We start from the raw sequence: 13,194 nt of genomic DNA on the forward strand, positions 1-13,194 counted from the left end.
AGGCGCCCGCCACCTCGCCCGGCTAGTTTTTGTATTTTTTTAGTAGAGACGGGGTTTCACAGTGTTAGCGAGGATGGTCTCGATCCCCTGACCTCGTGATCCGCCCGTCTCGGCCTCCCAAAGTGCTGGGATTACAGGCTTGAGCCACCGCGCCCGGCCTCTAATTTTTAATAATATGAGACACAGACATAATTACTATAACTTTGTATTTAGTCACTGTTCATTTAGATTTACCACTTTTACAATTGTCCTTATTTTTGTATCTCAGACCTTCTGTCTGAGATTACATACTTTCTCTCTGAAGTAACTTTCTTAAAGCTTTTCAAAGAAATTAGGAGCTACTATTGGTAAACTGTCTCATATTTGTTTGTTTCATTGCTTAGGTCTGAAATGTCTTTATTTTGACCACATTCTTTAAAGTTATTTTCCCTTGATACAATTTTAGGTTAAAAGTTACTTTATTTTAACACACTGAAAATCTCGTTCCACTATCTCTTTCTTCTGTGTTTTCTCTATAGAATTCATTTTGTCATGTCTTTGACGGTCTTTTGCTATGTTGCTCTTAATATTTTTCCTTTGTCTTTAGTGTTCTGCATTTCCACTCTGATGTGTCTAATTACAGATTCTAGTATTTATCCTATGAGGAATTCATCAATCTTCTCAAGTCTGTAGAATTATGTCTTTACTCTGTTCTGAAAATTCTTCAGTCTTTATACCTTCAAATATTGCTCCTGTCACATTCTCTTCCTTTTCTCTTCTTGACATTGTGATTACATGTACATTATACCTTCAAACACAGCCTTGCATGCCCCTTACCCTCTCTTTCATATTAGGAAATTTATACTGCAAAGATATCTTGCATCTATATAATGTATTCTGAATTAGCTACAATTTACTAATTTTCTCTTAAGTCATGTCTGCTGTTAAACTCATTCATGACATCCTTAAGCTTGATTATATTATTGTTCTTTTCTAGAAGTCATGCTTGATTATTTTTTAAATGGGATAGATTTTTTTAAAGTATATTTCGTGTTGATATTTTTCAAACTTTTTTTTAATATGATAATCACAGTGAAGCTTTTGTTTATGGCTGAAATGGAGTACTCAAAGTCACTTTATGCTTCTAAATAACTAAAGTATTGGACAAAATGATAAAGACAGGAGGCAGGAGGGCAGGGTCCCTGGTGAAGGCTCCACCCTCAAGCCTGGACGCAAGGCCTTAAATGAGGATAAGCATTCCTCTTTTCACACCCAAATTTTGCCTTTTGGCTGCATCCCCCATCCTGTGCCCATATAAACCCCAAGCTTCACAAGCAGAAGAGCAAGAAGAGTGGCAGAGCAGCATGGCAGAGGAGAGAGAAGGAGCTTCTGAACATTGAGAGGAGGTCGGCTGGGGATAGTCAGAGAGGAGATCGGCCACGGGATGGCTGAACTCCAGGGGAAGATCGTGTTCCCACTCCATCCCCTTTCAAGCTCTCCATCCATTTTGCTGAGAGCCACCTCCATAGCTCAATAAAATCCCCTCATTCACCATCCTCCAAGTCTGTGTGACCTGATTCTTCCTGGACATTGGACAAGGACCCAGGTACCAAGAGGACAGGGTGTAAAAGGCTATCATTCTGGTTCTCCACTGAGATGGTTAACACTTAGCCATCTGGGAACAGCAACTGCTAAAACAGCATTAACTGTAACACACCCCTAGACACTACCGTTGGGCTAGAGCCCAAAAGCGCTCACCCTGGCTCCTGCACCTGTCCATCTGCGTGCCCTCCCTCCCATAAGGCTGCCAGGCAAACAAGCCACACCCCTGTCACAAATCCTGCGGGGGGGTGAGGGAACGCTCCCATCTCAAAAATATATGGAACAACAGCTTTCAGACATTGTAAAACAGGAAGCACAGCAAAGTGATCTCTGGGAGAAGAGAAATAAATGAGGTAGTCCAAGCACACCGCCTGGAGAGAACTTCATGGACACAGTGCAGGGAGGGAGAACTCAAACACAGTTCATTTTCTCCCAGAGTTGAAGAGACAGAATAAAAAATCAGAAGAGGTCAAGATAGCTAGAATTTGCAGGGTAGAGCAATAGAGAGAAAAGAACTGGAAAAGAGAGATCTCCAGAGATCTAAAAAGTACATCCCTCCAGTCTCCTTTTAAGAACTGGTGAGCACATGTATATGAGGAACTACCCAAGGCCAGGGAAAGAACCATAGAAGAAGCGAATGGGTGAAACAATCCCCAGAGCTCACACAGGGCCTGAAATAGTTCATGTGCCCACCACCGGGGTGGAAAAACTTACTATTCGCAGCACATTAGGTAGAAGACTCAAGATACCCTAGTAATTAAGTAATGGGAAAAATTAGTCCCAGACTCAACATTGTTCTGGTTCTAACAAAGGTAAAAAACAAACCTTAGAAGAATGATACTCTCTTGAAACAATTTACCTGTGTTCCAGGAAAAATACAAACCTTAAAAATATTTCTAAGAATACAAAAATATCCAGTTCACAAGAAGGTAATCATAACATCTGGCATCCCATAAAAAATTACTAGGCATGCAAAGAATCGGAATAACTTGGCTCATATTGAGAAAAAAATCAATTAATAGAAACAAAAGCAGAAATGACACAGATGATGAAATTAGTAGACAAGGACATTAAAATGGTTAGATTAACCATATTCCATACATTTAAGAAAAGAGAGAAAGCATTAACCTATAAAGGAGAGCAATGAAATATATTTTCTAAAGATCAAAATTGAACAAATAGAGATTTAAAAAATTCTGAGATAAAAAATACACTGAATGGAATTAACAGCATTTATGCACTTACTGCCAAAGAAAAGATTTGTGATCCTGAAAACAGCAAAAGAAACTATCCAAAGTTAAACACAGAGAGGAGAAACACTGAAAAAAAAGGAAACAAAGCATTAGTGAGCTACAGAAAACTGCAAGTAGCCAGATATATGTCTAATTAGAGTTCCCAAAGCATAGGAGAAGGGGTTGGAAAAACATTTTTTAAAGTAATGGCAAAATTTTCTCCAATTTGTTTTAAAAGAAAAACTATAAACCACAGACCCAAGAATCTCAATAAGAGACAAGAGGGACAAGAAATATAGAAACACTAAGCTACATCATAATCAAATTTTTCAAAACATGAAATGGAGATAAAATTTTGAAAGCAGCAAGGGAAAAAAGACCCATTATGTACAGATGAACAAAGAATAATGAGATTTCTCATAAAATCAGTGCAAGCCAGAAGATAGTGGAGCCATGTCTTTAAGAAACCAAAAGAGAAACAAAAAGTCAACAATTGTGGGGGTGGAATGAGGAAAACAGTCTGACTCTTCAATACAGATGAATTGAACACAAAGGATTCTTTTCTTGTCCCCTTTTCCTTATTTACTTATTTACTTGTTAAAAGAAAAGTTCAAGTTAGCCTACACTGATAAATACCTAGAACAATGGGAAATTCAGTACTGTGTTTATCTCTCTGGATTCCCATGTTCCCTTAGAATTTTTGCGTGGTAATTTTGTATTCTCTTGACAGCACTTTTGTGTATTTCATTCATTTTCAGTAGGAGGATGGTCTAACCTAGCATCTCCATATTATGGCAAAGGATTTTCATGGTCACTCTCCATTTCATTACAAAGTATTTAACACATTTTATCATTTAAAGTCCATAGATTATAAAATTACTGATATTCATAATATCAAAAAACAGAAAAAATTGACTACATCACACAAAGCACAATATATGGAAAACAAAGTAATACAGGTATACTCTTCATTCCTGTGTAATATAGAACTACATTCTACATTGTCCCTCAACAATCTCATCTACAGTGTGTGGGTAGGACAATCTAAATGTGGAAAGGGCACTTTACCGATCACAAAATTAAAACCTCATAAAGCTTAATTTACTTCTCATTTTAAGTTAAAAATAAACTTTAATAGAATTTATACTAATTTCCATGGATCATATTATTGAAAGTTGAACAACATGAAATTGTGTTTTTGAAATCAAAAGTGGTTAAATATTGGCAATCACACGTGGTTCAATTTAATACTATTCTGACGGCCAATGATATAACCAAAAGAGGATAAAATTGGGAGGCAAAACTTTGATCTCACCATTTATGTATCCTTGGAGCTTTAAGATATTAATTTGCATCTCTAAAACTCTGGAGTATTGGAAGATTTAAACAATAGGACTTTCTCAAAATGTTTACCAAATTCTGGCACAGTAGGAAATTGATAGAGCACAATGGTTAAGATGGTTATCCTAGGAATCAGCCAACCGTGAGATCAAACCCTGATTGTATTGTCTATTAGATGTGTCACTCCGAGAAAATTCCATAAAAATCCTGTGCCTCAGTTTCCTCATCCATAAAACAGGAATAATAACAGTACCTACACCTTAGTGTTGCAATAAAGATTTAATACATATACTTATAAAATGCTTAGAAAAGTGCCTAGCACACAGTAAGCAAATAGGTATTCACTTTTTATTATAGCAGAAATTCATTAAAAAATTGGCAGCTTTCCTTTGCCTTGTTCAAGTGGACACAATCAAGAAATGCAAACAGAAGCAAAACAAATGAACTAGAATCCAACAACATTATGGTAAGGAACAGACATCTGGATCCCTAATCATGATAGACTAAACATTCATACTTATAAGAAGGCAAAAGAATGTAATGGTGGCCGGGCGCGGTGGCTCAAGCCTGTAATCCCAGCACTTTGGGAGGCCGAGACGGGCGGATCACGAGGTCAGGAGATCGAGACCATCCTGGCTAACACTGTGAAACCCCGTCTCTACTAAAAAAATACAAAAAACTAGCCGGGCGAGGTGGCGGGCGCCTGTAGTCCCAGCTACTCGGAGGCTGAGGCAGGAGAATGGCGTGAACCCGGGAGGCGGAGCTTGCAGTGAACTGAGATCCGGCCACTGCACTCCAGCCCCGGCGACAGAGTGAGACTCCGTCTCAAAAAAAAAAAAAAAAAAAAAAAAAGAATGTAATGGTAACAATTATGTGTGAATGTAGGAAAAGGTCATGCAGAAGAGTAGAAGCTACCTTAAACATCTCCACTTGCATCAGATGGAAAGTTAAACAGCTGCTTTAGCTACTTAGAGTTTTTCAGTAACACACTTCACTTTGGCAATATAGAAATTTGGTGCACTGAATTGTTGAAATCCTCTGTTCTTTCTCCACATGGCTTCCGCTCCAAGGAAAATGTGGCATAAGGAGCTCACAGCTAGAGTTACTATCAAAAGCTAGGCAAGCAGAGAAATATTTATGCCACTATAGCATGCTGCAATTATGGAACCCAATAGTACCCTTAGGCCAAATGTTAAATCCTGCAGTTTGAAATGTTTGCCCCAACTTTGTCTTAGACCACACAGATTTTGTAGTTTCATAGCCTCACTCAGAGGTTCCCAAACTTTCTTGATTCATGGTACCCTTAGTTTTTTCAGTAATTTTTTCATGGCTACCTAGGTCAAAAGAAATACCTAATCGCTCTGTTTCTTAAGCAGTTGAATCATAACTACTTAGTAAGTATTTTATATCCTAGCAATTTAGCCATTTGAAAAATAACACTCATAAATTTATTAAAAATTATTTTTACAATTACTTCCCAATGGGATATATGTGTCTGTTGGTCACTGCTCAGATTCTCAAACTTTGGAATCTGATTGGACACCGTTACCTTCATTTCCTGTTTCACATTGATTTTTGGACAGCAGCTGCTTTTTATCATAACTGCCAGAAGGCCAGCTTTGCAAAAATATGACATCATCAAAGTGAATGTAACTCACCCTATGTCTCACAGATGTCACTGAATTTTCCTCAAAATTTCAAGTTATTCCATGGTACTTCTGCAGGTTTGTTGTGTTACTCCAGGACACCTCAGCACACAGCTTGGGGACCAGGGATTTATATCATTTCCTATATATTTGAAGCTATTTGAAATAGCTATCCATTATGTACAGACTGCTTTGTATGGGCCTATCCCTTTCCACCTTTCAGTGAGTGTTTGTTGAGAAGAAGGCTGGATGATGAAATTTGTTTAAGTAAATGTAAAGAGCTACATCATCATAAAATATTTATTGAGATTCATTGTATGTAAAGGGAATTGAGGGAGGAAAAAGTAATTATGTAATCCTCAAGAAGTTTAGTGTGTTTGGCTACATTGTTTATACATATGTGATCAGCATATGTCATTTCTTCATTGAACTTTGTGAATATCTCCCCTGTATTTCTGATATATAGTCTTTCACACTTTGAGTTCCTTTTCTTATTCCTGCTAATCCCTTATCTCTTTCTGATACCATTATCTTTGACTCCCTGCTCACCATCCTCAAGTATAATCATCTCACCACCACTCTAATAAGCTCTATGATTCCCAACTCCATACTTTACCCGTGGTGTTTTCTGTCCCATGGAATAAATTTCTCCCCATTCTTCACATATCACACTTTCATTCGTCCCTCTATCCCAGCTCAAATATCTGTCTTAGTGAAATTTTTCCTTACCCTTACTCGGACCACTCTTCTCCTTTCAGGAGAAATTACACATCATCTCCTATCTCGGTCTCATAATATTCCGTAGGCATGCCTATGTTTCTCTCAGTGTTCTATAAGAGAATAATTAGTAGCATGGAGGAATAGATGGATGGATAGATGGAGATAGATAGACAGTCATACATGGGATTCTGAACGGGATTTGACTTTTCACGATCGTCAGAGGAGCTGTTTAAAGAGTCTGTGTAGAGCAGTTATTTCTGTGTCTGATACTGAAGCTTGAAGTCTGAAGAAAAGTCATTCAAAATATATTGGGGGAGGATATTAGGGGAAATAAGAACAAACTGGAATATGCAAAGCTGAGCTGGAGCTCGTAGGAACTTACCAGAGCTTAGGTTGATCTCTCACCACCTCAGTCTTCCAAGTTCCACAATGGGAGTGTCCTGCAGGAAAATCTGCTGTCCAGAACCATAACGCTAAAGGTTCATCTGGCCAGAGAGAGAAGCTGAAGGAGAAGCTGGAAAGGCTCTTGGTCCAGCTGGTACCCCACACCAACCCCGAAAGCTCACAGAAAAGCTTATGTGATTGCTTCATATGGCTCTCATGCGCTACACTGACTTTTAAAGCATGAAATAAAGATGGTAGCTGCTCTACTTCTACCTTCCAAATCTCACAGAATATGTCTCTTGTGGCTCACACTAACCTGGACCTATGCAGAGAAGGAAGTTCTGGGAAACATAGTTCCAATTTGGCTAAAGTAACAAACACAAATCCACCACAGCCTTTAAGAGCACTTGTGCCACTGTCAGTTGTTTAGGTGCCAGCCTTTGTCACAAGAATATGTGCTCCTTAAGAGCATGGACCACATATTACTCACAATGATATGGACAGGAGGCAGGGAAATACTGGGTAGAAAAGGGTAGGGTCCTTGGCGAGGGTTCCACCCTCAAGCCTGGGTCTGTGGTCCCAAATGAGAACTTCACTTCCCCATTTTCCCACCTGAATGTTGCCTTTTGGCCCACCATGCCCCCCTATCCTATGCCCGTAAAAATCCCAAGCTCCACTGGCAGAGCAGCAGAGTGGTGCGGCACAGTAGGACAGCACACGGGAGAGAGAAGCAGCTGAACATTAAGAAAAGCAGCAGCTGGATATTGGAAACTACGGTCAGAGAGGAGTTTGGATAGGAACTCTGGACGGTTCAGAGAAGAAGCAGCTGGACATCGAAGACTACAGTTGGAGAGGAGTTTGGCCCTAAATGAGAATCCATCCCCAGTCGAACTCCAGAGGAGGACAGCCTTCCCACTTTCCCTTTCCAGCTCCCCATCCTGCTGAGAGCCACTTCCACCATTCAACAAAATCTCTGCATTGGCCATCCTTCAAGTCCATGTGACCTCATTCCTCTTGGGCTCTGAACAGGAACCTAGATGCAGGTGCAAGAGGCTGTCACACTGACTATCCTCTGAGCTGTTTAACATTTACACCATCCACAGGTGTCCAAGCTAAAAGAGCACACTATAACACACGCCCTCTGAGGCTCCAGAGGTTGCAGGCAACCCTTAGATGCTGCCACAGGCCAGTACAGGGTTCATTCCTGCCGGTGCCCAAAGGCACTCACCCTGGCCCCTGCACCAGCTCACCTGCAGGCTCTCCCCAACAAGGGGTTTGAACGCTGCAGGCTGAGTAAGCAAGTTACCCCTTCGCAAGTCCCATGAAGGGGCCAAGGGAACTATTCCATCTAAATAATATATTCCTACTGCTTCATACAAAATCTGACACATCATAAGGACTCACGGATGTTTGTCAAATGATGAATGAATGAACAAACAAATGAAGGAATGAATGGAAAAGGTTATTAACACCATTAGTACACTATAAGTACTAAACATTTGGTCATATAACAAGGTAATAAGCAGAAAGAATCTCCTGTTTTTTTTCCAAAGGCAAAAATTAACATATTTTATAGAGACTAATCCCCTTAGGATGAGGTGGAACTATCTAAACCTATCAAAATTTTATCATGTATATAGAACTTCCAAATGTACAAATTGTGTTTATAAAAGTTAACTAATTTGACGACTTATTACTTAGTTAAATATAAGGGAGTCATCATTTTTCTGGACAAGTATGAAAGCAAATATATTTTTTAATGAGATTCAATTAAATTATAAAAATAAAAATAAATGTTGACATTATATATCAATTTTTCATTAAATTTCTTTATATTTATATAAATTATATTTCAGAACACACTAGCAGAGAACTAACTGAAGACAAATATTGCCAGCATGTCTTTGGTTCCATTTCTATTTATCACAACTTGTTCTAAAATTAATTCAATCCTACATCCTCTGTTTCAGCTGTTTGGCCTATTTTAAGCCTCAAAGGATCACTATCATGATTATCCCATAATTTGCAGTCTCCGAAGGCATCATTATCTATAACCTACACCTACGTGTAATCACAACATTAACATTACAGTAGGACAGAGCCCCAACTCCATATAGAACTGCATCCTTCATAGAGAAGCTTTAAGAAAAGGTATCCAGGCCGGGCGCGGTGGCTCAAGCCTGTAATCCCAGCACTTTGGGAGGCCGAGACGGGCGGATCACGAGGTCAGGAGATCGAGACCATCCTGGCTAACACGGTGAAACCCCGTCTCTACCAAAAAATACAAAAAACTAGCCTGGCGAGGTGGCGGGCGCCTGTAGTCCCAGCTACTCGGGAGGCGGAGGCAGGAGAATGGTGGGAACCCAGGAGGCGGAGCTTGCAGTGAGCCGAGATCGCGCCACTGCACTCCAGCCCGGGCGACAGAGCGAGACTCTGTCTCAAAAAAAAAAAAAAAAAAAAAAAGAAAAGGTATCCAAAGTAAACTTATTCTGATCCTTCTCATGGCAGCAGAATTGACACCTTGCCCTGCACAATTATGGTCACAAATAGTCCTCAGAATATATGTAACCTTTCACTTTTCCTAAATGTTATTAATTTCCTACAAAACAAAATAAAAACAAAAATTAAACAATAACAAAACACTTGATCCTTCACATTTGTCAAAATGTGGAAGTATGTGAAAACTTTTGCACACATGGCAGCTATATGAGAAAATTTAATTTTACTCTAAACAGACTAACTGTATCCTTATTAAACATGGTTTCGTTTATATGAAATCATGGAAGCATTCTTTATTCACCTAAAAGCCTGTTGGATTACCCTTTATTTCACCATCCTGGGGACGTTACAAACCCTGATTTATTTTTAATTTGATTACTCAGTCCTTCCAAAGCCTGAATACTTTTTTCAAAAATTATTTACAAGTAAACTCATTTTCTAAAAGTTTTGACTCTGAGTCTTTAAATAACAAGAGGAAACTAAAATTTAGTAAGTGACAACTATGGCATGTGCATAGGTTATAAGGCAGTCATTCTTATTCTCATTTATAGGTGAGAACGTTTAGGATCATAAGTGTTAAATATCTCCTTAAGACTGAACAGCTAATAAATTACAAAGCCATCATTTTAACTCAGGATTATAACCAGTTAAAACGACAAAGCTTGTATTCCCTTGATTATGTCCCAATCTGCCATTACTATACAAGAGTTTAAGGATTCAAGATGAATGTTAGAGAGACATCAATTTCTTGCCAGGCATTTTGAATTAACCTTAGATACAGTCATCATTTATTCATTATTTGATTAAACAAATATTTATTGAGTTCCTAATATGTACCAATCACTGCTCAAGATGCTAAAGACATAGTGATGAACAAGACAAAGATCTTATTAAGCTTCCATTCTAGTGGGAAAAACAGATGCAAGCACAGACATGGAAATGGTGTCAGGTAACTAAAGAAAAATATCACAAAGTCAAAGGAGGAAGGGCAATAGAAGTGTGGAGGGTCAAATCAGGGTTCAGAAATAAGAATGGGCTCTGGAGGTACCTATAAATATTAATACAGTTCCAATAACTAATCTTCTCTCATTATAGAGACCTAAAATAAAAGTATTCCAAATAATGTTCTCATCTGTGTTCAGTTGCTTTAAAAACAGAAATTAATTGGGGTTACTATAAAACAATCATTGAGAAAGACTAGAAAAGAGCAAGATTTTACAGTAATATTAACAATAATAAGTCTTTCAAGAATTGCATTGACCTGACAGTATTCTCCCTCTAGTATCAACTTGGATCATATTTAAGTGTAGGAACTCTGGCCTTCCAAGTTTAGAGATCATCACTCCAGCTTTACAGCTGTCTTTCCCATTGATCCTGTCCTAAAACACGATTCCCATTAAAAATAATTTTAAGACAATTTCTTTCTACTTTTGTTTCAAATGACAGACTCCTAAAGAATCACACATGTTTTTTCTTTTCCTTTTTTCTGTCCTTAACAGTCTTAATATTAACACACAGAATCACATATGAATTAAGCATTATTTTCATCATGAGTGGGTTTTAAAAGGATCAGCAAGAGAAAAAAACGTAACACTGACACTGTAGTGGAAATGAGATTGAGGACAATTCCTATTTTAATGTTGTTTACCAAGAAGGCAATACAGCAAAGTGATCAGAACTCAAATGAGTTCTAGAGTTAAATTACCTGTGTTCAAATCCCAGATCTCTTGGTAACTTGCTGTAAGATGGAGGCAAATTACCAGACCTTCTGGGTTCCTCACATGTGAAAGGGTATCATGATTGTACATGCCTCATATGTTCATTCTAGATAACAAATGAGATGAAAATGTGATATTCTTAGTGCAGCACAAGGCACTTAAAAACACGTTACAAATATACATAATGGGATATTATTTTCACCATTTATGAATAGGTAGGTTTAAGGACAAAAGATATTATTTCCCACTTCATCTGGAAGATTTTTTGTATATTTCAAGGCACATCTTTAACATCACCTTTCCTGTCAAGCTTTTCATGGTCTCCCAGGTACCCTCTTCTGTGCTCCCATAGCAATTTGTTCCTAATTCTATGTTAGAATTGTAATGCGGTACAGGAAACTCTCTTTCCAGTTGCAACTAAATCATTTGTCTTAAGTGAAGCTTCCTGGATGCAAACTCTAAGATAAATATTCAGGTGCCATTGATTTACTTCAGAAGTGCTCCCAGGAGAAACTGGGCAGGGGAATGGGGACAGCAGGAAAGAGAAAGCCAAAGGTGTGATTTCAGGTAAAGACCCACTCTGAGCCTGATCCCGTGGAGAGCTCTGGAGCACACATTACACCTCAGAGTTTGTACATTACACCTACAAGGTGAGGAAGCTGAGCTTTCATACTGCCCCATCTATCAGTCATTGGCTAAGGGTGTGAGGTAGGGCATTGACTCCCAGGCATTTCAACTCTGGCAGGAAACGCTTTGAAGAAGGTCATAGGTGAGAGTCATTAAAGATAAGTACACAGAAGATGGGCTATGGGGACACACAAGTAAAGGAGGGGAGTGAGAATCTGGGTGTAGCACCAACAGTGTCTGACACATAGTCTTTTCTTAAGGAACCCTTACTATTTTAATGACCTTATTTCCAGCTCCCCTACACAGCCCTAGTACTTCTGGTTCCTGGCTCAATGCTAAGAGGGGTTGGCCTTGGAAGTTCCTTGCTATAGTAAATAGCATTCAGACTTAGAGAGGTAACCAGAATGCCTTCTGGTGTCAGCCTGGAATAATGCTGATATGCCCTGAAGGGACCTCTGATGGCTAACATCCCTCCTGCTGCTGCCTGCACAGCCGCTATGGTCTGGAGTTGTTGCCAGAGAGTACCACAATCCTTGGGCAGATACTTTGCCACCCCTCCTGCCCCACTCCAGTATCTTTCCAACTTCTATGGTTGACTTCATGGTGCCGGTTGCCTCTTACGATCTACTATAGCTTACACAGGGTTATAAATCTGACTTCCTTCAGATTCTGCTAACTACAGAAACCTAGAGGGCCACTTGTCTATACTCTTGTTTGAAAACTCATTACCCAATGCTTCTGCCTAAATCATAATCTCCATTCCACTCTAGTGGTTCCATTCAGGAAGAAGAAATTGCCTTTGTCCCTTTCAATTAAAAATTTAAAAGCTCTGTCTCCTTCACTAATGTTCTTGTCATTCCACATGGAGTTGCATCATCAATATATCAGAGCACCAAAATCTTTCACTCATGCCTTTTATTTCACAGTTGGAATCTATCTCAGACTATTCTTATTGTAAGAAAACATTCCAGAATTGGAAAAACTTCTGTTTAAAATTCATCAGTATTTATATGCAACATATCTATACTTTAATGAAATTGTGTACTATATGCAGGATTCAATGATATTTTCCCATCATATCATCATTCTCTATTATAAAATTAGAGACTCTCTCTGACAGTATATAAGAAAGAAAGGATCTATTCCATGATAGAATTTTTTAAATTTTTATAAATTTAAAGGATACAAGTGCAGTTCTATTACATAGATATATGATGGAAATGTATTATATAATTTAAAAATGCTAAAAACAGAAGTCTTATATGAAACTTTTTCTTGAATCCAGATTCCATAGTCATAACTGAGTACCCATGGATAAATTGATAGATTTAGAGAGATAAATGGCTAGATGATTGTTATAATGTCTCTTTTTCTCCTTTGTTGGTCATTTGGAATGGGAATGAAACATGATAAAGGAACCAGAACTGCCCGTAAGGCATTGTAATC

Source organism: Rhinopithecus roxellana, chromosome 7, assembly GCF_007565055.1.
Source record: "Rhinopithecus roxellana isolate Shanxi Qingling chromosome 7, ASM756505v1, whole genome shotgun sequence".
Classification (NCBI taxonomy): Eukaryota; Metazoa; Chordata; class Mammalia; order Primates; family Cercopithecidae; genus Rhinopithecus; species Rhinopithecus roxellana.